Raw genomic sequence first — 27,500 nt, 5'->3', positions numbered from 1 at the left:
TCCGGCTCAACAGCAATACTGCAGGAGCTCAGTCTTCTGTGTGGCGACAGCGTGCTGTACATCATAGTGACACTTTATTTCCGCTCTGTAAAGTGGCCAGCGCACGCTCCGCGTTGAAGCGCTGGACATGGCCTCGTGCCATTAGACCCTGACGGAGGAAATGTCGACGCCCGACTTGGCATCGAGGCTGAGCCTGGCCTCACGCACAGCTCAAAGTAATGCCAAGTCCAGAGCCGTCACGGTTCAAATCGTTGAAACTTTGACCCTGTTTGAAGCGGACCGAGTGTGTCCAGTCACTTCACAGCTGTGTATGAAGCCTAACGCTACAAGCAGCACTGAACCCTGGCTGAGCCGTTTCACATAGGATACCTGGCTAAATATTAGCCCTATTAGTTTGTTGATGTTAAGGGGTAAACCAGTGGGTGGCACTGCTGCCTCACAGCAAGGAGGTCCTGGGTTCGAATCCCCGTCGGCCGGGGCCTCTGTGCGGAGTTTGCACGTTCTCCCCGTGTTTGCGTGGGTTTCCTCCGGGTACTCCGGTTTCCTCCCACAGTCCAAAGACACGCAGGTTAGGCTGATTGGAGAGTCTAAATTGCCTGTGGGTATGAGTTTGTGAGTGAATGGTGTGTGTGCCCTGCGATGGACTGGTGACCTGTCCAGGGTGTATTCCTGCCTTTCGCCCCAATGTATGCTGGGATAGGCTCCAGCCCCCCTGCGACCCTGTTCAGGATAAACGGGTTACGATAATGGATGGATGGAACCTACTATTATCACATATTGTTGCCGCTTGATACAGTTTTAAGGAATGAACGGCTTCCTGGATGGATGATGACTTTCAACAGCAGGTAGCACCTCAATCTTCGCACGTGTAGTCACCGGCTAACTTGGAGTTGAATGCAGCGTCTGCGTCTCGTCATGTGAAAGCAGCTTAACCCTTGTGTAGTCTTAACATTCTGTGTACTCCGCTTGTCCAAATGGTCAAAAATGGCCCACCTGCACTAAAATTTAAAACATTTTGGGGGCTTTCTCTGCTGTTAAACATCGGCCTGGGGCGGCCTGTAGCGTAGTGGTTAAGGTAAATGACTGGGACACACAAGGTCGGTGGTTCTAATCCCGGTGTAGCCACAATAAGATCCGCACAGCCGTTGGGCCCTTGAGCAAGCCCCTTAACCCTGCATTGCTCCAGGGGAGGATTGTCTCCTGCTTAGTCTAATCAACTGTACGTCGCTCTGGATAAGAGCATCTGCCAAATGCCAATAATGTAATGTAATGCAAACATAATTTGTGGGTCATTTTTGACCCTTAAGACAACACAAGGGTTAAGACAGTGACACTGCACTCACTGCTACTCTACCCCTGTATGATACACTGCGTGTGAGGTCGCAGGTGTGCCTGTTGTGGATTCTCCTTAAGCCGCTGATGTGATCAGATATCCTGCTGAATGTGTTCTTGGCCATCGCTGTGGACAACCTGGCAGACGCGGAGAGCCTGAACACCGCTCAGCAGGAGGAAGCGGAAGAGAAGGAGAAGAAGAAGAACGCCAGGTGATCGCAAACTCTAAACGCCAATCAGAACTCGGTATACTGTAGCGTAGTGGTTAAGGTCGATGGTAAATGGTTGGCATTTATATAGCGCCTTTATCCAAAGCGCTGTACAATTGATGCTTCTCATTCACCTATTCACACACACACACTCACACACACTCACACACACACCAACGGCAATTGGCTGCTATGCAAGGCACCGACCAGCTCGTCCGGAGCATTTGGGGGTTTGGTGTCTTGCTCGGGGACACTTCAACACACCCAGGGCGGGATTGAACCGGCAACCCTCAGACTGCCAGACGAGTGCTCTTACTGCCTGAGCCATGTCGCCCCCAGGTACATGACTGGGACCCCGCAAGGTCGGTGGTTCGATTCCCCGGTGTCGCCACAATAAGATCCGCACAGCCGTTGGGCCCTTGAGCAAGGCCCTTAACCTTGCATTGCTCCAGGGGAGGATTGTCTCCTGTTTAGTCTAATCAACTGTACGTCGCTCTGGATAAGAGCGTCTGTCAAATGCCATTAATGTAATGTAATGTAAAGTATACACTCAGTGAGCACTTTATTAGATATTTATTAGACTTATTTAGTCTTCTGCCGCTGTAGCCAAATAGAAGTTTGACGTGTTGTGTGTTCAGAGCTGCTCTTCTGCATACCACTGTTGTAATGCGTGCCAACTCTAGAGACTGTTGTGCGTGAAAATCCCAGCCATTTCTGAGATACTCAAGCTACCCTGTCTGGCACCAAAAATCATTCCACAGTCAAAGTCACTTCGATCACATTTATTCCCCATTCTGCCAAATAATTGGCTTGTTAAATATTTGCATTAACAAGCTGGTGTACAGATCTACAGTACCTAATAAAGTGGTCACTGAGTACGTATTTAATCACCAAACTTACACAATCATGCACGATGAGTAATCAATATAACTAATCAAAACCTACAAGGTAGACCATGCGCAATAAGTGATCAGTATCTCTGAGTATAAATAACAGTATTTTTAATCAAGATTAAATTTTGTGGACCATACAGAACATGATCATTTATCAATAATTTGAATAAACTATTTGCAACCCCTGTCCCTATTGAGGCCTTTTTCTTTTTTAATTACTTTTGTAAGAGTATTATGGGTATTTCTATATAAAGATTCAACAGTAATAGGGTTGTTTGTCTGGCTTTGCACATCTTGATTATAAATGGCCTTTCTGAGGCTTCTGGGTGATATCGCACTTCTGTATTCCTGAGACTGACGCTGACATTTTACACTTCTGTTAAGTCACCGTGGATAGTTATAATGGAAGGTATATAATGTTAAAACACTGACTGGACACACACAGTATAAGTGTGGTGAGGAACCAGGCCATTCGACTGGGCGTTCGTCCGATTACGTCCTGTGGCCTGATATGGATGGATGGATGTGGTTTGATGATTTGACAGTTGTAATGTGGTTAGAGATGTAAATGTGCCCGTTGTTCCCGGTGACTGCAGGAGTGGGGGCGGAGACGGAAAGGAGGATGAGAAAGGAGAGGGGGACAGCAAGGTGAGTTCGGGCCTCACGTCCTCTCTGTATCACCGTGTCCGTCAAGCCGTTGCTCCTCACGTCAGAACATTTAATCAAAATGGCCGTTTCCACACGCACAGGCAGGTGAAAGCACTGCACAGTAATGTGGTGTGGTCATCTGCAGTGAGTGTACCGGCATATAAAGAGTTGAGGAATTTCGCAAGACCTGCTGGAGCCAGGTGTTTATTGTGCGACGTGATTGTACAACTTCTTGTGTGAGTTGTCGTGTCTAATGGCATGTTATGTGAACGCAGGTCCCAGTGGAGGAGGACGAGGAGAAAGATCCCTACGGTGACACTACAGGTAGAGAGCAGGGGAAACAGGCACCAGACACTACTGACGCATTACTGACACTATTGTCACATTACTGTCACATTACTGACACTACTGACATTACTGACACATTACTGACCCATTACTGACACTACTGACACATTACTGCGCTGTGTCTGTAGGGGACGAGCATATCAGTGCTGTTCTGCTGGAGATTACTGACATTACTGACACTACTGAGATTACTGACATCACTGACACTACTGAGATTACTGACATTACTGACATCACTGACATCACTGACACTACTGAGATTACTGACATCACTGACACTACTGAGATCACTGACATCACTGACAGTACTGACATTACTGCGCTGTGTCTGTAGGGGATGAGGAAGAGGAGGAGCCGGAGGTCCCTGCTGGGCCCAGGCCGAAGGTGTCTGAGCTGGTGAAGAAGGACAAGATCACGCCCATTCCTGAGGGAAGCTCCTTCTTCATCTTCAGCAACACCAACCCGTGAGTGTTAGCCAAACGCCTTCCCCTAAGCCGTGACCACACACCGGATAGCCAAACTCCTTCCCCTAAGCCGGGACCACACACCAGATAACCAAACGCCTTCCCCAAAGCCGTGACCTCACACCGGATAGCCAAACACCTTCCCCAAAGCCGTGACCACACACCGGATAGCCAAACGCCTTCCCCAAAGCTGTGACAACACACATGTACCAAACATTTTCACGAAAACCTGAACTGAACATCTCCCCAAGCCATACCCTACGCACCTACCATCGGCTCTCCCAACCCATACTCCGTATCAGGCAAACCTCTCCCCAGACCTTTACCACTCTGTACATATTCTACCAAATATATCCCCAAAACATTTAGAGCACTTCAAGAGTACCATTATCTCCCAGATCCTCATCTAACATGCATACCATAATTTTGCCAAACTGGATCAGTCCCCAAAACATAACCAACACGCACGTATTTTCAGATCTCCTCTAAAATCCTCCTCAGTTATCTCTGTGTTATCCTCACTTCTCCATGCTATGATCTTTGTACAGGTTCTACTAATGCAGCTGATATACAAATAGTGTACATATAGTGAATACCAACTGTAGATGCTGTGAACATAGTTTTTAGAATGTGGTCTAATTTGTATTTCTTTTTTATTCATCTGTGTGTTTGTGTTTTTTTGCGTGTGTGTGTGCGTGCGTGCCTGTGTGTTTCAGAATCCGGGTGGGATGTCACAAGCTCATCAACCATCACATCTTCACCAACCTCATCCTCGTCTTCATCATGCTGAGCAGCGTCTCCCTGGCTGCTGAAGATCCCATCCGCAACTTCTCCGCCCGCAACATCGTGAGTGCCGAGCCTTCCCCTATCTGCCTGGGGCGTGGGGCCCTCTCCTGACACCGACACTAGATTGTCTGGCTTTCTCTGTCCATCAGATACGTGTGGGGGAAAGGTGCTTTAGTGTGAACGTGCTCATCTCGTTCTCACATGAGACCCCCTGAAATACCCTGTGTGCGTGTGTGTGTGCACATGTCTTGGGTTTGAACAGGCTGCCTAGGAGAGCAGACCGCATCTGTAAACCCTGAAAATATTTATAGTATAATATTTACTTGTTTTTATTTTATTACGGTTTTGTTATATCTACACAGAGACCGTATTATTCATTTGCATGAATAATTTTGATGTTTAATTTGTAAAATAAGCCTAAACCTTTTGATATTTTGGAACACTTGCATGCACATGTGCACTATTGCACTGGTGGATTTTCTCTAGAGTGTGTGAGGTGTACTCTAAACGCACATAGTGTTCGTTGTAACCAAAGAAGGCTCTTTTGAATTTAAATGTGAAAATGAATGAGGAGAGATGTTTGCTGTATTTGCGTATGTACTGTACTAACCTGCTTTCCCTTTCTTTCTCCAAGCCCAGCCAGTAATGTCTACAGTAATTGATAGACAGTAAATATGTAGTCAGTAATGGTTGTTTCAGAGTAAAGGAGGGGGGGGGGCATTCTCTCTGGATACTAGCTCATGTTACTCAAGCTTCACGATACAGAGTCTCTCCTCACGTCAGACGAGCGACTCTACTCCCGGAGGCTGTGTGCTGTTGTGTTTTTGTTAAACGTGTCATGTTGCTTTTGCAGATACTCGGTTACTTTGACTATGCGTTCACCACGATCTTTACGGTTGAGATCCTGCTGAAGGTAAATGCTGTGCTCCCTGCCGCGGCCGCCCGCCGCTGTCCGTGTCGTGCAGTAACGCTGTGACCCGTCTGTCGTCTTTTCAGGTCCTAGGCTACGCAGACTATGTCTTCACTAGCATGTTCACATTTGAGATCGTGCTGAAGGTAACCTCTCCCTGGCTATCAGGGGACTTGCTGCATCTTACCTCCTCTTGTCATCTGCCACCTAGCGGAAGCTGGCCTGTGTGTTTCCATGGCACCTCTTTTAAACCCAAACGCTGGGCGGGGACTGTCTCCGGGTCCATCGCCTTCTGTCGCCCCATTGGCCGGATAGAGCAGCAGCATGCCAAACGCGGGGGGTTGCGTATAAGAGAGCGTATTCTGTTGGGCTCGGCCTAGACACAGCCATGCGACAGCCAGCGCAACGTTTTAGGACCACCACCACCGCCACCCCCCTTCAAACGAACCTGCAACATATACAGTACGCCATTTCAAACCTGACCAACTCCCCAAAAACAAGTTGAGCAGTCATTTGAGCAGACTGGTTCAAACCAAACATGATTGACAGCTGATAGCACATTCTAGCTCTGCCTTATTACAAAAGGGGGGGGCAGGGGGATTTTTTGAAGCCTCGGTAAGGCTGCTGCTGTGTGGCTGTCTTTATGGAGCTCAACCGATTAAGGAGAGAATCATAATGAAGATTTAAAAAACACAGTTTGGGGACGCAAAACCCTTTGTTAAATTGCACATGGCTTTGTAGCTGCAGCTGGGCTCCCTATTGACATGCGCATTTGGACGGGAGCCCAGAGCCGCAGCTGAATTTCCCCTCATTGCCACATCATTGCCGACCGGGTATTCAGATACGACGTAAAAGAGGGGGCAATAAGACCATGTCTTTTTTGTTTTTCGGAGTGTGACATGGTTCATGCTTTCCCCTTACCAACTGGTAAGTGCATATAAATGAAGTCTTATATGCCTTTTACGGTGTGCGTCAGTAGAGTCTCTTTCTAATGCATTCGGCCCCACGCTTCCTACAGACTTAAAGAGCCTCTGCCTGCCCACACCATTTACATGCACTTGGTACTGAATTCCTCTTTTATTTTGTTATTTATAGTACTTTTGGCCTCCTTTTCTAATTTCTTCTGTGCCTGAGTGGGGGGGGGGGGGGGGGGGTGTTGGGAGGGTGTGTGTTTGTGGTTGGGGGGGGTGATGGAGTGGCCTGAGAGGGAAGGCTATGGTGTGGGGGGGAGGGGGGGCTGTAGTGTAATGCTGTGGCAGACATGAATGTTACTGTAAGACATTTGTTTTGTTTTTTTGTTTTTTTCTTGACTGCTGTCGCTCCAGTGTCCTCGCACAGGCTCGGCAACAAACTGCATGATTTATTGCCGTGAGCTCGGCTCTCCAGTAGCACATTCACATAAATATCTTACTCCAGCATTCATGCAGTCAGCCGCAGTAAAGGGGCAGCCCAACCCGACGTAGTGTTGACATTACCCAGGGAAGTTACAGGTAACTGTGGGGGAGGTGCAGGCAACTCAGCAAGCACTTTATTAGGAACATTTTTACTTTATTACACCTACTTATTCATGCGATTATCTAATCAGCCAATTGTGTGGCAGCAGTGCAATGCATACAATCATGTAGCTTCAGTTAATGTTCACATCAACCATCGGATTGGGGAAAAATGTGATCTAAGTGACTTTGTCCGTGGGATGATTGTTGGTGGCAGACAGGGTGGTTTGAGTATCTCAGAAACTGCAGACCTCCTGGGATCTTCACGCACACTAGTCTCTAGAGTTTGCAAAGAATGGTGCAAAAAACAACCACAAATTCCAGCAAGCAGCAGTTCTGCATTCAGAAATGCCTTGTTAATGACAAACGTCAGAGGAGAAGGGCCAAAGCTGACAGGGAAGTGACAATAACGCAAATAATCACACATTACAACAGTGGTATGCAGAAGAGCATCTCTGAACACACAACGGGTCATAACTCATAGTGGATTGGCTACAGCAGTAGAAGTCTAAAAAATAAATCTAATAAATACCTAATAAAGTGCTCGGTGAGTGTATATGGGGGTGGGGGGGTGGGGGGGGCTGTGTTTGAGAGGGTAAAGACACAGATGGGAGGGGCCTGCTGTAATGCCCCTTGCCCCTCCCCCCCATCCCCACAGATGACCACATACGGAGCGTTCCTGCACAAGGGTGCCTTCTGCAGAAACTACTTCAACCTGCTGGACCTGCTGGTGGTGGGCGTGTCGCTGGTGTCCTTCGGAATTCAGTGAGTATTTTGCAGGCCACGCCCCCGCTCACAGGCCACGCCCCCGCTCACAGGCCCCGCCTCCCAGAGGACTGAATCAGCCGACACGGTCCTTTGAGCTGAATCTCGTTTGTACTATAATAACGCCCGGCACAGTCCTCTGAAGCAATATAGAGACTGATCCACTACCACTGCTTGCCTTAGTGTTTAGCTTGTATGACCGTATCTAGTTCTAAATTTATGCAGAGGGATGAAGTTTCTCTGTTGGTGTACATGTGTCTATAATGTGCGTGTGTGTGTGTGTGTGTGTGTGCGCGCGTGCGTGTGTGAGTATGTGTTTTTGTATGTATGTATGCCCGCATAATGTATGTGTGTGCTACTGACCTGCTGTTTGGGGTTGTTTCAGGTCTTCAGCGATCTCCGTGGTGAAAATTCTGAGAGTGTTGCGGGTGCTCCGGCCCCTGAGGGCCATCAACCGCGCCAAGGGTCTCAAGGTACCTGCTCTCCCCCACCCTAAAACATCCCCCATCCCCCACCCTCAAACATCCCCCACCCTCAAACATCCCCCACCCCCCACCCTCAAACATCCCCCATCCCCCATCCCCCACCCTCAAACATCCCCCACCCTCAAACATCCCCCACCCTCAAACATCCCCCACCCTCAAACATCCCCCATCCCCCATCCCCACCCTCAAACATCCCCCATCCCCCACCCTCAAACATCCCCCATCCCCCATCCCCACCCTCAAACATCCCCCACCCTCAAACATCCCCCGTCCCCCACCCTCAAACATCCCCCATCCCCCACCCTCAAACATCCCCCATCCCCCACCCTCAAACATCCCCCATCCCCCATCCCCCACCCTCAAACATCCCCCACCCTCAAACATCCCCCATCCCCCACCCTCAAACATCCCCCATCCCCCACCTTCAAACATCCCCCATCCCCCACCCTCAAACATCCCCCATCCCCCACCCTCAAACATCCCCCATCCCCCACCCTCAAACATTCCCCATCCCCCACCCTCAAACATCCACCACCCCCACCCTCAAACATCCCCCATCCCCCACCCTCAATCATCCCCCTTCCCCCATCCCCCACCCTCAAACATCCCCCATCCCTGTTTCCGTCTCCCTCCCCTATCATCGGGCCGACACTGGCTCAGGTGGTAAGAGCAGTCGTCTCATTGGCTCAGGCGGCAAGAGCAGTTGTCTCATTGGCTCAGGCAGTAAGAGCAGTCGTCTCATTGGCTCAGGCAGTAAGAGCAGTTGTCTCATTGGCTCTGGTGGGAAAAGCAGTCGTCTGGCAGTCGGAGTTGGATAAGGGCGCTATATAAATGCCGACCATTCATTCTCCTCCACTATCATTCTTCTCCACTCCTGTTTCTCTTGCTCAAGCCTCATCCTCAGCATTGTCCAGATACAAGGTACAAGGTACAGGGGGACTAAGTATTCTGCTGAGATGCCCATTTCCTCCTGACCCCTGACCCCTGACCCCTGACCTCTGTATCCACAGCACGTGGTGCAGTGTGTGTTCGTGGCCATCAGGACCATCGGGAACATCATGATCGTCACCACGCTGCTGCAGTTCATGTTCGCCTGCATCGGAGTCCAGCTCTTCAAGGTACATCACGCGTTACGGTATTAGCAGGCGTTCCTGTCCACTGGCTGACTTCTTTCCATGTTACATGAAGGTACAATGAAAGCTTGAACCTTTGACCTCTGACCTACAACTCCCATTCCATTCTCGGTCATAACCGCTGTCTGTTCTGGCCCCACGGTGGTGGAATGACCCTCCTGTGGACAACAGAACAGTCTTTGACCTCTTTCAAGCGCAGACTGAAGACTCATCAGGCTGCGCCTTTCCCTCCCTACCTCACCACCACGATTAGCCTTGTGCATGCCATAGATTATATCATGACACTCGTCCCTGTGTTCGATCTGCACTTTGTTGTATGTCGCTCTGGATAAGAGTGATAAGAGCGTCTGCTAAATGCCTGTAATGTAATAGACACTACACTGCTGCCCCACACTTCTGAGACAGTACATTACAGCACTGAGGACACTGAGTAACAACTGACTTAGCATATTACAGGGCACAACGCTTTTGCTGATCTGTTTGTTGTTTTTTTATTTATTATTATGTCTCAGGGGAAGTTCTACCGATGCACAGACGAGGCAAAATCCGTTCCGGAGGAATGCAAGTGAGTTCATTTCTGTCCCTCTACAGTCAGAGTCCTTACTGTAAAAGTGCAGTAACTTACCATTTGAATGCCAACCATTTACTGCAGTGCCCATGTTACAGTCATTACTGTAGTGAGTGTGTAATAATCATGACTTTTACTTTCATCATTTAGCACATGTTCTTATCCAAGGTAATTCACTAAGTTTTATTCAGTGCAAGATAACTTCGCTTCCACATATTTAGCAAGTAAAAACGAATTACCACCATCCACACAATGTTTTCACGGGTTAGTGAAGCAAGTAAGTATTAGACCAGTTATCATTTTATTGAGGATAAGTACAGGGTATGGTGCTCTGTCCTGGTTTTCCCTGAAGAGATTGGTTTTCAGCAGACAGTTCTCAATTCTTAACATGGAGTTGAAATGACTGAACGTATTCCATGAGGTGCTGCGAACAGTCTGATCACGTATAGTACTAACACTTAATCATACCTTCCATTTTGCTAGCTGCATGCGCGTTGCTCTCAGAGAAAACACAGTGAAGATCAGAGACCGTACTGTCATGCGTAAAAGTGACATCGATATCGACCCCCCTTCGAAACAATTCGATCTAGAACGTGGCCACGGTTATGTGTGGGTTTGGTAACACTTGACATGCGATCAAAAGAATGCAACAGGTTCGTGAAATCCGTTGCCTTTGAGTGAGATGGATCGTCCGCGTGTTGGTTAAAATGTGCACGTGCACCTTCTTCTCCCAGGGGGACCTACATCATGTATAAAGAGGGGGACGTCAACCAGCCCGTGGTGCGGCAGAGACAGTGGCACAACAGCGAGTTCAACTTCGACAACGTCCTCATGGCGATGATGGCCCTGTTCACCGTGTCCACCTTCGAGGGCTGGCCTGCGTAAGACCACTGTCTACGCCAACCTCATTCACTACTGCTCTGATTCCCTTACCATGCTGACCACTCACTGACACCGAGGACCACTCCTCAATCTGATTCCCTTACCATACTGACCACTCACTGACCATTCACTGACAATGAGGACCACTCCCAACTCTGATACATTTACCATACTGACCAGTCACTGACACCGAGGACCACTGGCCACTCTGATTCCCTTACCATACTGACCACTCACTGACCATTCACTGACAATGAGGACCACTCCCAACTCTGATACATTTACCATACTGACCAGTCACTGACACCGAGGACCACTGGCCACTCTGATTCCCTTACCATACTGACCACTCACTGACAACAAGGACCACTCCCCAATCTAATTCACTTACCATACTGACCACTCACTGACCATTCACTGACACCGAGGACCACTGCCCAATCTGATTCACTTACCATACTGACCACTCTCTGACCATTCACTGACAACAAGGACCACTGCCCACTCTAATTCACTTACCATACTGACCACACACTGACCATTCACTGACACCGAGGACCACTCCCAACTCTGATACATTTACCATACTGACCACTCACTGACCATTCACTGACAACAAGGACCACTCCTCAATCTGATTCACTTACCATACTGACCACTCACTGACCATTCACTGACAACAAGGACCACTCCCAGCCATCATGTTACATAAAGGTGTTACACCCATTATTGCTGTATCACAGAAATGTACTGAATTTGGGACATAGACAATGAAAGTATGTTAAGACCGTATGTTGGCCACACCCTGCTGCAGTTGTGTCAGTGGCTCTGCCTCGTCCCTGTCTCTTAGGCTGCTCTACAAGGCCATCGACTCCAACCGCGAGAACATGGGCCCCATCTACAACTACCGCGTGGAGATCTCCATCTTCTTCATCATCTACATCATCATCATCGCCTTCTTCATGATGAACATCTTCGTGGGCTTCGTCATCGTCACCTTTCAGGAGCAGGGAGAGAAGGAGTACAAGAACTGCGAGCTGGACAAGAACCAGGTCAGAACCACACCGGTGTGACAGCTGTCAATCAATCAGGGGGCCAGGTCAAAACCACACCAGTGTGATAGCTGTCAATCAATCAGGGGGCCAGGTCAGAACCACACCAGTGTGACAGCTGTCATTCAATCAGAGGGCCAGGTCAAAACCACACCAGTGTGACAGCTGTCATTCAATCAGAGGGCCAGGTCAGAACCACACCGATGTGACAGCTGTCAATCAATCAGGGGGCCAGCTCAGAACCACATCGATGTGACAGCTGTCAATCAATCAGGGGGCCAGCTCAGAACCACACCGATGTGACAGCTGTCAATCAATCAGAGGGCCAGGTCAGAACCACACTGATGTGACAGCTGTCAATCAATCAGGGGGCCAGCGCAGAACCACATCGATGTGACAGCTGTCAATCAATCAGAGGGCCAGGTCAGAACCACACTGATGTTACAGCTGTCAATCAATCAGGGGGTTTGTTTCTGTTCAGTGGTGTGTGTATGTGTGTGTTTTCATGTGTGTTAACCATTGCGCGCGTGTGTGTGTGTGTGTGGGTGTGTTTTTTAGCGTCAGTGTGTGGAGTATGCACTGAAGGCCAGGCCGCAGCGTAGATACATCCCTAAAAACCCGTATCAGTACAAGTTCTGGTACGTGGTGAACTCCACGGGATTCGAATACATCATGTTTGTGCTCATCATGCTCAACACCGTCTGCCTTGCTGTTCAGGTAAGCTCTTCACAAGCCTGGCCTTCTATTACATCCGCTAACTACAGTCTTTGCAGCTGCATGACTCCCGAACAACACAGTTTGGCCGTTTCATCTTTGCTCCATACAACACAGTGTCTATTAACACCAACCCTAACAATGCAGCTTCTCTACATAACACCATACCTGTTACCACCACCCCTAGCAACACTAAGCTTCTCTACATAACACCATATCTGTTACCACCACTCCTAGCAACACTAAGCTTATCTACATAACACCATATAAATGGCAGGCATTTATATAGCGCCTTTATCCAAAGCGCTGTACAATTGATGCTTCTCCATTCACCCATTCATACACACTCACACACCAACGGCGATTGGCTGCCATGCAAGGCACGGACCAGCTCGTCATTTGGGGGTCAGGTGTCTTGCTCAGGGACACTCCGACACAGCCCGGGCGGGGGATCGAACCAGCAACCCTCCGACTGCCAGACGACTGCTCTTACTGCCTGAGCCATGTCGCCCCCTTGCCATTACCACCACCCCTAGCAACACTAAGCTTCTCTACATAACACCATATCTATTACCACCACCCCTAGCAACACTAAGCTTCTCTACATAACACCATTTCTGTTACCACCACTCCTAGCAACACAAAGCTTCTCTACAAAACACCATTTATGTTACCACCACTCCTCGCAACACTAAGCTTCTCTACAAAACACCATGTCTAAATGAGCTTGGAAAACAAGTCGCTTGTATGCAACACTGTGGCTATTAGCTGCACCACTAATGACACTAACCTTCTGCCTGGTTTTTTCCCCTGTCTGCTCTTCTACAAGTCCTGCCCCTGCTGTGCATTGCTGCTTTAATTTGAAGATAATCTTTTTACTGGGAGAATTGTGTTTTAAGAGATTTATATTGCAGTGAACCTACTGTGCTTTCCCCCCCTCCCACTCCCTCTGCCTCTTCAGCATTATGGCCAGTCTGCTGGCTTTAACTACGTCATGGACATCCTCAACATGGTCTTCACTGCCGTCTTCACTGTGGAGATGGTCCTGAAGCTCATCGCCTTCAAACCCAGGGTATGTCTTCACCTGATCCAGGGTCAGCTCCATGACTCCTATCAGATGCACACTCCCACACCCACATAGTGTACCCTTTCATACACACATATACACACACACACATACATACACACACACAGACATACATAGTGTACCCTGTCATACACACACACACACACACACACACACACAGACATATATAGTGTACCCTTTCATACACACACACACACACACACACAGACATACATAGTGTACCCTGTCATACACACACACACACACACACACACACACACAGACATATATAGTGTACCCTTTCATACACACACACACACACACACACACACACACAGACATACACACACACAGACATACACAGTGTACCCTGTCATACACACACACACACACACACACACACACACACAGACATACATAGTATACCCTTTCATACACACATACACACACACACACAGACATACATAGTGTACCCTCTCATATATACACACACATAGTGTATCGTCTCATATGCACACACACCCATATAGTGTACCCTCTCATATACAGTACTGTGCAGAAGTCTTAGGCACCCTAGCCACTATTTTATTTTTGTGTTAGTATAAAAGAACAAATTTGAGATTTCCAAATATTCATTTTCCAAAAGATTTAATTTTACAGAGACATTTTTGCATTTAATTTTAAAAAGTAACATATTACTGTAAGCAATTTACTACTTTTTACATAAAAACTTGATCAAGGCTGTCTGATTGTCTTATAGAACTGCAGGACAGCAGAGAAGTGATGCAGTTTTAATGCCAAAGGGTGGTCACAAAAAATATTTATTTGATTCAGTTTTTAACTCTTCTGCCAAATGACTAAAATGTAATGTAAAATGTGTAGTATGTTTATTCAGGACCTTTCAGTGAATTATTTTTGAAAGAATCCTATCTGTACAGAATGTCATACAGGTGGCTAAGACTTTTTCACACTACTGTACACACACACACACACCCTCATAGTGTATTGTCTCATATACGCACACACACCCACACCCACATAGTGTATCGTCTCATATACGCATACAGACACGCACCCATATAGTGTATCCTCTCTTCTACTGATCCAGGATCAGTCACTGACTCCTATCATACACACGCACCCATATAGTGTACCGTCTCTTCTCCTGATCCAGGATCAGTCACTGAAGCCCACCATTCAGTCGTGAGGCTCCTGTGTCACTTTATGACATCGACTGTAGGGGTAAACGCCACGCTGAAAGGTTCGGATTTGTCCGGAGGTGATTTGACATTTTACCCTTTCCGGTCACAGAAGAGTTGCTCGTAATGTTGTGATGTGAAGGGAAAGGTTACGCAGGCTGTTTCTGGCCTGTTTCCTCCCCAACATGAACCCGACAGCATCTTTGACTCAGTCTTTCTCCCCCTATTTTGTCCTGTTTTTATTGGTGCTCAGTTGCCCGATCCCTGCTGTTAATCAGGGAGAGTGTAGACAAGCACGCGCTCTCCTCCGAAACGCGTCAGTTGCCGCCTCTTTGCGGAACCAGCCAATCCGGTTCGCCCCGGACGTGAGTCTGCTACGCGAGCAGCTAAACGCGTAGCCTTAGAGTAACAGGCGGGCTTGTGGGGCTCCCGGTCGACCGGCCGGGGTGAATGGTCCACGATGAGACGCTGCAACTACGTCCAGCTGAGTCCATCCCACCCCTGGGTGGCGCTAGAGCCAATGGCATGCTGGTCCATGAGGCTACCAGGCACGGGCACGGGCTGTTTTTTTAACATTACATTATTGGCATTTGGCAGACGCTCTTATCCAGAGCGACGTACAAAAAAACAAAGTGCACACCCATAACCAGGGATAAGTGCGCTGAAAGACCCTAGAGGGAAGTACAATTTCAATTGCTACCCGTACAACAAAGATAAGGACCAGGGCCTCATTTTTACGAGACTGAGACTGTGGAGCCCATCCATGCCCTGCAACAGTGCCTTAATAGGATAAGCCACTCAACAATTGGGTTCATTGTATTTTGTACTTTTTATTTTTTAACACATGGAACAATGTGCCAAAATCTTGTTTTCGTGGCATTGACCTGGGCTCATGGTGGCAGTGTTTTTCTGACTGGTTTAGAGTCGAGTAAAGTAATATACCTTGTGCCATAAAGGTCTGAAGCGTGCTATACATTTGATTGCAAACTGATCTGTCCTTTGGGTGATCCAGTCTTTAATGTTTTCACTGACGGTTTTGGCATCGACCCACTTTGGTCAATCAAAATCTGGCCCTTTGAAATTGCTTAAATATTCATGTTTATTTTATAAGAAAATCCCCAAATGCAGATCTCTCCTTTAGCAATGTTTATGTAACATAATATTGAGTTGAGTTTCACCTTTATATTTTGCTCTGGGAAGAGGATCTGTTGAAGCCTTAAATGTGATGTCAGTGTAATATGATTTGTTGTGACCTGCTATGTATGGTGATTGGCTCCAGTAACTGAATGATGGTGGGTGATGAGGCCCAGTTTATAACCAGCTCTGTTACCTCAGCTCTGTGTGCAGAAGAAGGACCGGATGTTGGTAAGACCGTGTGCGGTGTGGGGTGATTTTCTGTGTACTGTGTCCTCAGCTCTACCGTCCCCCGTCGATGGTACTATATTTACTTTTCACTTCACATTCGAGTTTGATTTCATACACACACAATTATCAACCACACTCTCAATACATTAATTAAGCAACTCATTAACTTGATTCCTATGTTAGAATAAAACTGAAAATAATAACCAAAATGTCAGTGTTGCCGACTGTCAGTTCAGTCAGGTACATAACAGGAAGGGAGAACATTAATGTTTTCAGTAGGGTGTTGGTTCTAGACCTGACATGCATATATTTCAGGGTAAGATCTATTATTAAGCCCAGTTATATGGTTATTTTACTGCACATCCCTCTACGGCAAACATGCCCAGCGTTTGAATTTTAGTGCATCAAATCTTAATAATCTCTGCTATTTCATATTTGATATTAAATTTTAATTTAATATTAAATACCCATTCTTTTCCTTTTTAATTACCCCTCCCTTTCACAGGCAAAGCTTAAGGCCCTTGGCAGGCAAAATTTAGCCCCTGGGCTGTGGTTTCAGTGACCCTGCTACACAAGAAAGTGTGCTTTAAAGTACAGCACTGCCCAGCAGCACTGAACTATCTCTGTAACAGGAGGGTCTGTAGTGACCGTAATGACAGAGAAAGCACTCCATAGTGATAGCACGGCAAAGCGCTCGGAGTGAAGACCCCTTGCAATAGCTTGCACATTGCAATTAGGGCTCATTAGGCCACTAGATACAGATGTATACTTTGCGTTGGTCTACAAGAGACCGACACATGCTGCTTCTGTTGTGGGCAGTTTTACGAACTCTCAGGGCAAAGGAATAGGTATAAACCTCAGCTAAATAAAATCGGCTAGATGTCACAGTATTGGTTTAGTCTAGTACTTTATGTATAATATAACTTGTATAACTCGCACAGAGTCTTTAAAATGAGGCCATGAGTAGGCTGACATGATTCCAATGCCTTTTCGCATTGCGTTAAAAAGCCAATGCCAGCTTTACATTGGGAAAGGGCTGCAGCAGGGGTTGCTAATACCCTCCCGAGTGAGTGCAGTGGAGTGGAGTGGAGTTTTTATTTTTTTACCAACATGTCATGTGATTGATTGACTGTCACATGGCCTATATGTGGAGAATGCAGCATGTGTGGAGGTCACATGACATGTGATGTGCCCCCTGTGTGTTTGGGTCATGTCATATGACCTTCGTGTCGGTCATGTGACCTCTGGATGTCATATGACCTTCGTGTCGGTCATGTGGCCTCTGGATGTCATATGACCTTTGTGTTGGTCATGTGACCTCTGGATGTCATACGACCTTCGTGTTGGTCACGTGGCGTCTGGATGTCATACGACCATCGTGTTGGTCACGTGACTTCTGGATGTCATATGACCTTCATTTTGGTCATGTGGCCTCTGGATGTCATATGACCTTTGTGTTGGTCATGTGACCTCTGGATGTCATATGACCTTCCTGTTGGTCATGTGGCCTCTGGATGTCACATGACCTTCATGTTGGTCGTGTGGCCTCTGTAGGGGCCACATTAGCAGATTGTGTGCTGATGTATCTGCATTGTCACTTGCTGAGTCTGGTGTGCTAACAGCCGTCCCCTCACTGGGCTGCGGGCCCTAATGTAGGGCTATTTTGGAGATGCCTGGAATGTTTTTGATGCGCTGGTGGTTATTGGCAGCATAGTAGACATCGTCCTCAGTGAGATCGACGTGAGTATGCCCCCCCCCGCCCCCCCGCCCTTCTGACTGCTTTCAGGTTCTCCAGAGCTGCCACCTCCTCGCTCTCTCTAACTCTGACTCCTTACCTCCCAGAGATCGTCTGCACTTTTCTCCTGTTGTGTAGCAGTGCTATAGCCTGGGTCTTAATCTCTTTCCTTCTCTTTCTCTGCCTTCCTTTCCCTCCCTCCCTCCCTTACCCTGTCTTTTCCCTTCTCTCGCTCTCTCTCTCTTTCTGTTTCTCTCTCTTTCTTTGATTCCCTGCCTCTCTCTTTGGCCCCCTCTGTCCTTTGTTTCTCGCTCCGCTGGTCCTTGCGTTGAAAAGCACTACTTCACTGATGCATGGAACACGTTTGATGCGTTAATAGTGGTTGGTAGCGTGGTGGACATTGCGATCACAGAAGTCAATGTAAGTACCGGCTCTTCTGACGCCTTTGTGTTGTTCTGTGAAACGGGAAGCCTTGCAGTAAAGTTGTGTGTTAAACTCAGTGATACTCCACCCCCAGACTGAGACAGACACCCAACATTACATTACATTAATGGCATTTGGCAGACGCTCTTATCCAGAGCGACGTACAGTTGATTAGACTAAGCAGGAGACAATCCTCCCCTGGAGCAATGCAGGGTTAAGGGCCTTGCTCAAGGGCCCAACGGCTGTGCGGATCTTTTTGTGGCTACACTGGGATTCGAACCACCGACCTTCAAGCCACCATCCAGACAAAAGAACAAAAGAACAAAAGAACCACCAACCTTGCCTGTCCCGGTCATTTACCTCAACCACTACGCTACAGGCCACCCAACATATCATCGAGACAACATCACACACTGACTACAGCATATAAATGCTATTTGGCTATCACTTGTTCAATCATTTTTGATATGGGGTCATTCTGTGAAATCGTCACAAAGCCCAATTTCCGCTCAACAGTGACTTTCTCTAGAACGACAAATCCAATGAGGCTAATGTTTTACATCTTCTCTATTGAATATATAAAGGACATTTACGCAAAAGTTTGAGCAAGATTTGATCGGTCACCCCCCCCCCCCCCACACACCTCTGGTTTCCACAGAATTACACTATGTCTGGCACAGCTTTTATTGCAAGGCAAGGTTTTGACCAGTATGTTTGTTCTATGTTCTCTGATGGTGCTCACTGTAATAACAACTGTCTGATGCAATGTCAAGGATGTTTTGTCACACTCACACACACTCACACAGGCGTCTGGGTGAGTTGACGGTCTGCCTACTTTACTATAGATGCATGGTAATTTGCCGTCACTGGGGATAGGATAAGCGCCTGTATGTGAATCTGAATGCAGCGTAATGAGGAATATTGCTCATGTTTTGTTTGTTCTGTATACTGTATGTGGCGTATCATGTCTGTTATGTGTACAGGGTTTATCTGTAGCGGTAACACGTGATCTGGTGTATCGTGTATGTGTGTGTGTTCGTTCTGGATGTCTAACGTACGCTTCTGTTCACTCTGTTTCCTAGAAACTTGTAGAGGCAAGTATAACAAAAAGCTCTTGAGTTGCTTGGAACCTTTTTTTTTCTTTTCTTTTTTTTACAATGTTTTCAACTCTTGATGAAAAATCTTTTCAGATAGTTTGGTCATCTAGTCATAATTATTTTAAATTAGAATGAAATCATTACCAATCTACGAAGAACAATTCACTTTGTTAACAATTTTCTTTGCCTATGGTTTGAGTTGTAGTACAGTAATGTGCAGGCTACAGCTGAGATGCAGGTAGCTTATAAAGATGGAGTTAAATGGTGGATGACTAACCTGACTCTAGCCACTGCTGTGCTAATTGTGCTAATGTAATTTCCACATCTGTTCTGCAAACTACACAAACACAACAGAACACAAACACGGTACTCACACAAATTACTAGGCCCACACAATCACCGTCACATATGCACAGACAGTGTTGTGCGCTGTTGATAAAGAATACTACAGGTATGTGTACATACAGGAATTCTACACTCATCTTAATGGTACTTTGACCAGACACTACTTCTGAGAAACAAACACTCACATTACTGCACACCATGATGTTCTGTCAAGGTTTGCATCATGTTGTTATGGAAACAGTGAGAGAACATTCTATGAGCGCTTAACAGAGGCTGACCATTGCTTTATGTGCTGCAACACTGCTTATGCTGCTGTTTCCTGTGTGTGTGTGTGTGTGTGTGTGTGTGTGTGTGTGCGCGTGTGTGTGTGTGTGTGTGTGTGCATGATTGTATGTTTGTATGTGTGAGAGTATGTGCATGATTGTGTATGTGTGTGTGTGTCTGTTTCTGTTTGTGTGTGCATGATTGTGTGTGTGCGTGTGTGTGTATGTATGTGCGTGTCTGTTTGTATGTTTGAGAGTATGTGCATGATTGTGTATGTGTGTGTGTGTGTGTCTGTTTCTGTTTGTGTGTGCATGATTGTGTTTGTGTGTGTGTGTGTATGTGCGTGCGTGTGTCTGTTTGTATGTGTGTGTGTTTATGTATGTGTGAGAGTGCGCATGATTGTGTGTGTATGTGTGTGTTTATGTATGTGTGAGAGTGTGCGCATGATTGTGTTTTTTTGTGTGTGTGTGTGTGTGTGTGTGTGTGTGCATGTGCGTGCGTGTGTTTGTATGTGTGTGTGTTTATGTGTGTGTGAGAGTGTGTGCATGATTGTGTGTGTGTGTGTGAGTGTTTATGTATGTGTGAGAGTGTGCGCATGATTGTGTTTGTGTGTGTGTGTGTGTGTGTGTGCATGTGCGTGCGTGTGTTTGTATGTGTGTGTGTGTGTGTGTGTGTGTGTGTGTGTGTGTGTGTGAGAGTGTGTGCATGATTGTGTGTGTGTGTGTGTATGTGTATGTGTGTGTTTATGTGTGTGTGTGCGTGTGTGTTTGTGTACGTGAGAGTGTGCGCATGACTGTGTTTGCGTGTGTGCACCTGCGCAACTCATGTACCTCATTGCCGCCCTGCATGCCGTTTGTCTGCTGTTTTTCTACATAGATGTAGACTTACCGGATGAAGCTCTGTTCTGTGATTGCTAATTCCTGCCCAGTATTGCTGCTTTGTCTCACGGACATGTCCGAGCGGGTCACCCTACATCTATGATAGGAACAGCCCCTGTGGTTCATCTCATCCGAGTGACCCAATGCGCCGCACGCATGAGAGTGTCTGTATGTGTGAGCAGTGTCCTGGGAAAGTACTCACCGCTTCAACCCATCGGTTAATATTTCTACACCTTAAAATATGAATTTAAAATGTTTTCCCCAACATTATAAAAATCAAGAAAGCCTTACATTTCTCATTTGCAAAAGTATCCCCACCACTGTGTATAGGTATTTAGGAACCCCTGAGTTAAATAGATAGTATTGGTGGACGACAGTTTTCAAGCCATACCACCGATTGTCAGTGGGATTTCAGTCTGGGTTTTGCCTGGGTCATTCCATAATTCTGACCTCCTTCTTTGCCCTTCCTGTTGGACGGTAGTCTTTGCCTGAATGCGGCTCTCTGTGGACTGAAATACAGCAGGTCCTGTATCCTTCCGACCCCTCCAACTGCCACTCCAACTGCCACTCCAACTGCCACTCCAACTGCCATGCTTCCACCATTATGTCTGACAGTATGGGTAGTGTTGCCTAGGTTTTCCATCAAACTTGAGTTTTATCCCATCAAAGTATCTTCTTCCAGAAGGTCTCAGGGTGTGTTACCTGGCTTCTGGGTAAATTCTAGGCGTGACATAATGTCGACCTTTCTTCAGTAGTGGCTTTTTTCGGCTAGCCGCTTTCCCTAAATCCGTGAAGTGCTGAAGACATTGTTGAACTGTCGACAGTTTCTACCTTCTGCCAATGAGCGCTGCAAACTCTTAATTTTATAAATGTGTGATTTTAATAAAAATAGAAAAAGAATCGGTGGACGGTGAGAACTTTTTGCAGGCTCTGTATCGGTGTTTGTATGTGTGTGGTGATGTTATCAATCCTCCTCCTAACATCACCCCCGCCCTTCCCCCTCCCCCCCCTGCAGCTGGCACTGGGGCACCCGCTCCACATTCCTCCGGTCAGTCCCAGCCCCACCCTCCTAACCTCCCGTCTGCCTCCATCTCTACCTCACTCTCTCCGTCATCTCTCTTAAATGACGAACCGAATGTTTTGACTGCGATATCCAATCACGCTCAGACTTGAATATTGAAGTCATGCGCAGGGCTGTTATTACTGAATGTGTAATCCCATACTGGCTGAATATACAGTCGCACACGTGGTTGAATATTAAATTGATCGGCTCCACAGGCTGAATATGTAGTCATGTGCAGGGCTGGCTGTCCAATCACACGCCGAGCAGCAGGGTGAAAAGCCAATCACACGCAGAGCAGCAAAAAAAAACCCCACTGGTTTAGTTTTTAGTCCATTTCTCCGTCGCAGAGGGTATAACTGAGGCTCTACATTGAGTCTCAGTCTCTCTGTCTCTCTTTTTCTTTCTCTCTCTCTTTCTCTCTCCCTCTGGTCTGTAAGGCAGTTGCTTTTCCTGCTCTCATTGGAATGACTGTGTGCTCTCTGTCCTGTCTCCTGTAGTAAGCTCCTTTAGCAGAGAGGAGCTGGTGTGTAGGGAGCAGGTGTGTAACATAAAGGCAGGTGCATGGCCCTCATCGGCTGCTTGCACTCTCTCTCTCTCTCTCTCTTTCTCTGACTATCTCTCTCTCTCTCTTTGTCTCCTTTGTGTGCTGCCTCTCCTGTCTCTCTCCCGCTGTCTCTCAGATCTGCATGGGTTGCTATAGTACAGAGTGAAAGAAGCTGGCTTCTGGCTCAGGGCCTTGCGTGGAGTGCCTGTCTGAAGCATGTGTCATTGTTGCTATGGCTAGGTTCCCACAAAGCAGGAACTTCTACATCCTTTTTTTTTTTCATTTCTGCTCATTGACACACAGACTGTTCTCAGGGGTGTTTGTGTGAGTTTGGTAAAGGTGACTTCGCTGTACTGACCTGCAGCAGTTAGGCCCTCTTCCTGTTTTAAACACTCTTGATTGGTTAGGCTCTTCTTCTGTGTTCTAAAACTTGTTTCTGGTGTTGTGGGTATTCCATCCTGTTTCTTGCCCATGGTTCCAAGCTTTTTAATTGGCTCCTATGCTGAGGGGTAGTGTAGGTCCCTGCTATGTTTGGCAGATGAGTAGATCTGTACGACCGCAGATACGCAGTGCCACACTGCTATATAGGGCGTGTCTCGTAATCTCGTTAAGTCTCCAGTTTGTTGTGTGTCCTGTCCCGACACCACAGCAGTGCCGTGTGCATGCTGTGGTGTGTTCTGTCCTTCATGTTACAGAAACCAGATTATAACAGCATTTTTCGCAAAGCTTCCAGTCCATTACCCTTACAGAAATGCTGTGACAAAAACCGTAAACAATTTTACCGCTGTGAATTTGGAAAGGACTATTAATAGCGGTTCGCTTCGTTCTCACCGAGCGCTGGGATGTACTCACTTTAACGGCGTTGCTTTGTATGTCGCCCATAAATTGTATAGAGCTGTTGATAACGTGTGCCATTCACTGAAAATCCTGATAAAGTCTGTAAGCCAGTTATTTCTGATGGATTCATATTGCGATAAGGCTATGTGTTAAGTTAGTATTAACATTAGAGATGTGTTGTGATAAGGCTGTGTGTTAAGTATCAACATTAGAGACACGTGATAAGGTTGTGTGTTAAGTGTCAACATTAGAGACACGTGATAAGGTTGTGTGTTAAGTATCAACATTAGAGACACGTGATAAGGTTGTGTGTTAAGTGTTAACGTTAGAGATACGTCGTGATACAGTTGTGTGCTAGTTATCAACATTAGAGATACGTTGTGATGCCGTTGTGTGTTAGTTATCAACATTAGAGATACGCTGTGATACCGTTGTGTGTTAGTTATCAACGTTAGAGATACGTTGTGATACCGTTGTGTGTTAGTCATTAACGTTAGAGATACGTTGTGATATGGTTGTGTGTTAGTCATTAACGCAGCTCTTCAATTTCAAAGCCCACAGAGCCTCCCCAGGTGGATGCGTCTGGGGTAAGATGCTCCGCCCCCTTTAGGGCCCCACCCAGGTCCCACCCTGTGGCCCCGGCCCTGCCTTGAATTTGCTTTGGTTTCTTTTGTTTTTTTTTTACCCGTTTGTTTGTTTGTTTGTTTGCTTGTTTCCATCTGGGACATGTGACCTGTTATGTCCCGGTTTGTCTGGAGTTGAGTTTGATGTTTTGTTTTGTTTCGTTTTGTTTTGTTTTTGAGGGTTTCTTTTTAGTTTTTTGTTTTTTGCAGTGTGTTTCTTGGGTCTTGGGTTTTGGGAGGAGAGTTGTAGAGTCGTAGGTCTGTCCGGTTGGCGGGGGGGTGCCGGGGGGGGGGGGGGGGGGGTACCCTCCAGAGCAGCTGCATGGCCAGGGGCTGTGGAGGGAGGGAGGGGGGTGGGCACTCCTGTACCTGCACCGCATGCGGTCTCGCTCTGTCTCCGGACACAATCGGGAGCCATGCTTGTGCTGGTCCACACAGTCAAGTATGGCCATCCTCTCCAGCATGCCCTACCTCCTAATCCACTGCCCCACCTGCACCCCGCGTCCCGCCCCGCGCCCCACGCCCCCGCCGCGGCTCTCCCACCCCCCCCACACACACAGCGGGGGCCGACAGCGCTTTGACTCTCCTTCACGTTTACTCGCATATGAGCTGAGATCATTCGCTGCATGAGGGAGAGCAAGAACGTTTGGATCACGACCCCAAAAAACATTGCCCGAGCTTCTCACTGCCTTCTTACCGCGATGCGGGGGGGCTGTATCACCGTTCACCTGGTCCCCGTGGCACGTACCGGGTCCGTAAGAGGAGGTGAATTTCAGACGGGGTGTGTGAGACTCCCACCACGGCTCAATCTCCAGAGCCAGCCACAGCCCAGCCTGGTTGAGCAGCGCTGGGCAACAGTAAAACTCCTCTTCATGCGTAGCTCATGTGTTAAATCATCAGAAAGGCCCCCCCCCCCCTTTCTTCTTCGGTGGGGAGAGTAAACTGAACGAGCGTGTGAGAGACCGGCCGGGGAGAGCGCTCACAGGCTCCCCCTGCTGGCCGCTGACCGTTAAAGCGCTGCAACAGCTCTGAGCGCGCTCAGTGGGACCCCTGACCCCTGACCCCTGACCTCTCTCTCTTTTTTTGCGCAGAACACGGAGGACAACGCCCGCATCTCCATCACGTTCTTCCGCCTGTTCAGGGTCATGCGATTGGTCAAGCTGCTCAGCAGAGGGGAGGGCATTCGCACCCTGCTGTGGACCTTCATCAAGTCCTTCCAGGTCACACACACGCTCCCGCTGTGACGTCATTGAACCTTAGAGCGTAAAATGTGTGGTTGGTGTGAACAGGCCTTTCTGCTCCTCGAGACTGATAAATTAGCCTAGCTCAGCCCTGCGTCATAGTGGAACTTTAGGACCTCATCTGCAGACTGCTTTATATGTCTAATGTGGTCGGGACCATCGGGTATGCTGAGGCTAAAAACTGTCATCTGTGCTGATCAACAGAGAGTCGGTTGACTGACTGGTTGAAATAGTGTTTTTGGGAGTGTTATTTCTGACTTCTGTTTATCATTTTTGTCTCTTAGGCCTTGCCATATGTAGCTCTCCTGATAGCTATGCTGTTTTTCATCTATGCTGTCATTGGAATGCAGGTACTTTCAGCCACACCGGGACACTTTTTTAATTCTCACGCGTTTTGGTTCGTAGTATTTCACGTCATATATGCAGTCTTGTGATGCAGGTGCGATAGGGGGGTAAAGCAGAAGTCCCGCTGAATGGCATTTTGAGCTATACTGCTAAGTGCTACGCTAGTGGATTTCATCGTAGACGGCAACAGCAACAACAACAACTTCATATAAGCAAATTAAGCATTAAATCTCTCTACAAACGCAAAGGCACCCAGGTCATCCGCAAATTGTCGCAATGCAGCTGTTCTTTTGCTTTTTTTTGGAGTTACGATTGTATGGCCAGCAACAAAGATGATGTTATCTATCCTGGGACGGCCTGTCTCACGGGATGTACCAATACATTCGCGCCCATGGGGGTTTCTTCCCCAATTGTGCTTGACATCAGTTGCAGGTTACCGTCAATAGGCCACTGATTACACAAATGTATCCTATTTGTAATCAAGTTTATATTAAGTTTGAATCATGCCAGTTAAGTCCGATTTTTTAACATTGCATGTCGGGACGATAAATTAATACAGACACACTGTCGGTGGCAGACCTGTCTCGGCGATCTAAAAGCGCAGTGCCAAACGCTTTGAATCCAGACATCATCGTTACGTAGTTTGCTTATATTTAGCTTTCTCCGCTCTATTTAGTAGAAAGCGGTATAGAGAGCAGTTCCTGATGCATCTGCTTTACCTCCCTATAGAGCACTCTTGTGTAATACAGGCGCCCTAGATTACTGTTGTGTGGAATCATAGCGCAGTATAATCAGGAACGTGAGCGTGTGACAGGGCTTTGGATCACACTGCAGTGATGCGGGTGCGATAGTGCGGTCTGCAGTGTGATAGAGTGCTCTGCGTTTCAGATGTTCGGGAAGGTGGCCATGGTGGATGGGACTCACATCAACAGAAACAACAACTTCCAGACCTTTCCACAGGCCGTGCTGCTACTCTTCAGGTGAGTCACTGTGTCCCCTGCCTGCTGCTCAGTGGTTCAGTCCACCTGTGTGACGCTGTGGGTGTGTCTGAGGTGTGTCTGTGTTCTAGCTCCCAGGTGTGTGTGAGGTGAGTCTGTTCTAGCACCCAGGTGACTGAGGTGTGTCTGTGTTCTAGCTCACAGGTGTGTATGAGGTGTGTTTGTGTTCTAGCTCACAGGTGTGTGTGAGGTGAGTCTCTGTTCTAGCTCACAGGTGTGTGTGAGGTGTGTTTGTGTTCTAGCTCACAGGTGTGTGTGAGGTGTGTTTGTGTTCTCGCTCACAGGTGTGTGTGTCATGCTCCCTCTCCCAGGTGTGCTACAGGAGAGGCATGGCAGGAGATCATGCTGGCCTGCATGCCAGGTAAACTCTGTGATCCTGAGTCTGACTACAACCCTGGAGAGGAGAACACCTGCGGGAGCAGCTTCGCCGTCATGTACTTCATCAGCTTCTACATGCTCTGTGCCTTCCTGGTACGCTGCACACACACACACGCACACATGCACACGCACGCACACACACACGCACACAGACACGCACACACACACACACGCACGCACGCACACACACACACACGGACACACACACACACACGATTGCACACACACACGCATGCACACACACATGCACACACACGCACGCACACACACATGCACATACACACACTCACACACACATGCACACACGCACGCACACACACATGCACATACACACACTCACACACGCACACACATGCACACACACACACGCATGCACATGTATTGATACTGTACACACACTCATTCACATACACATAT

At 47.5% G+C, this 27,500-nt stretch overlaps 1 pseudogene; it reads left to right on the top strand.

Annotated features, from left to right (window-relative positions):
- Positions 1–27,500, top strand: part of LOC133109697 (voltage-dependent L-type calcium channel subunit alpha-1D-like) — a 74,860-nt pseudogene that overhangs the window by 28,199 nt on the left and 19,161 nt on the right.

The sequence above is a fragment of the Conger conger genome, chromosome 14, assembly GCF_963514075.1.
Source record: "Conger conger chromosome 14, fConCon1.1, whole genome shotgun sequence".
In the NCBI taxonomy this organism is placed as follows: domain Eukaryota; kingdom Metazoa; phylum Chordata; class Actinopteri; order Anguilliformes; family Congridae; genus Conger; species Conger conger.
Note: the sequence above shows the minus strand (reverse complement) of the source record. Positions and strands in the feature narration are given on the sequence as shown.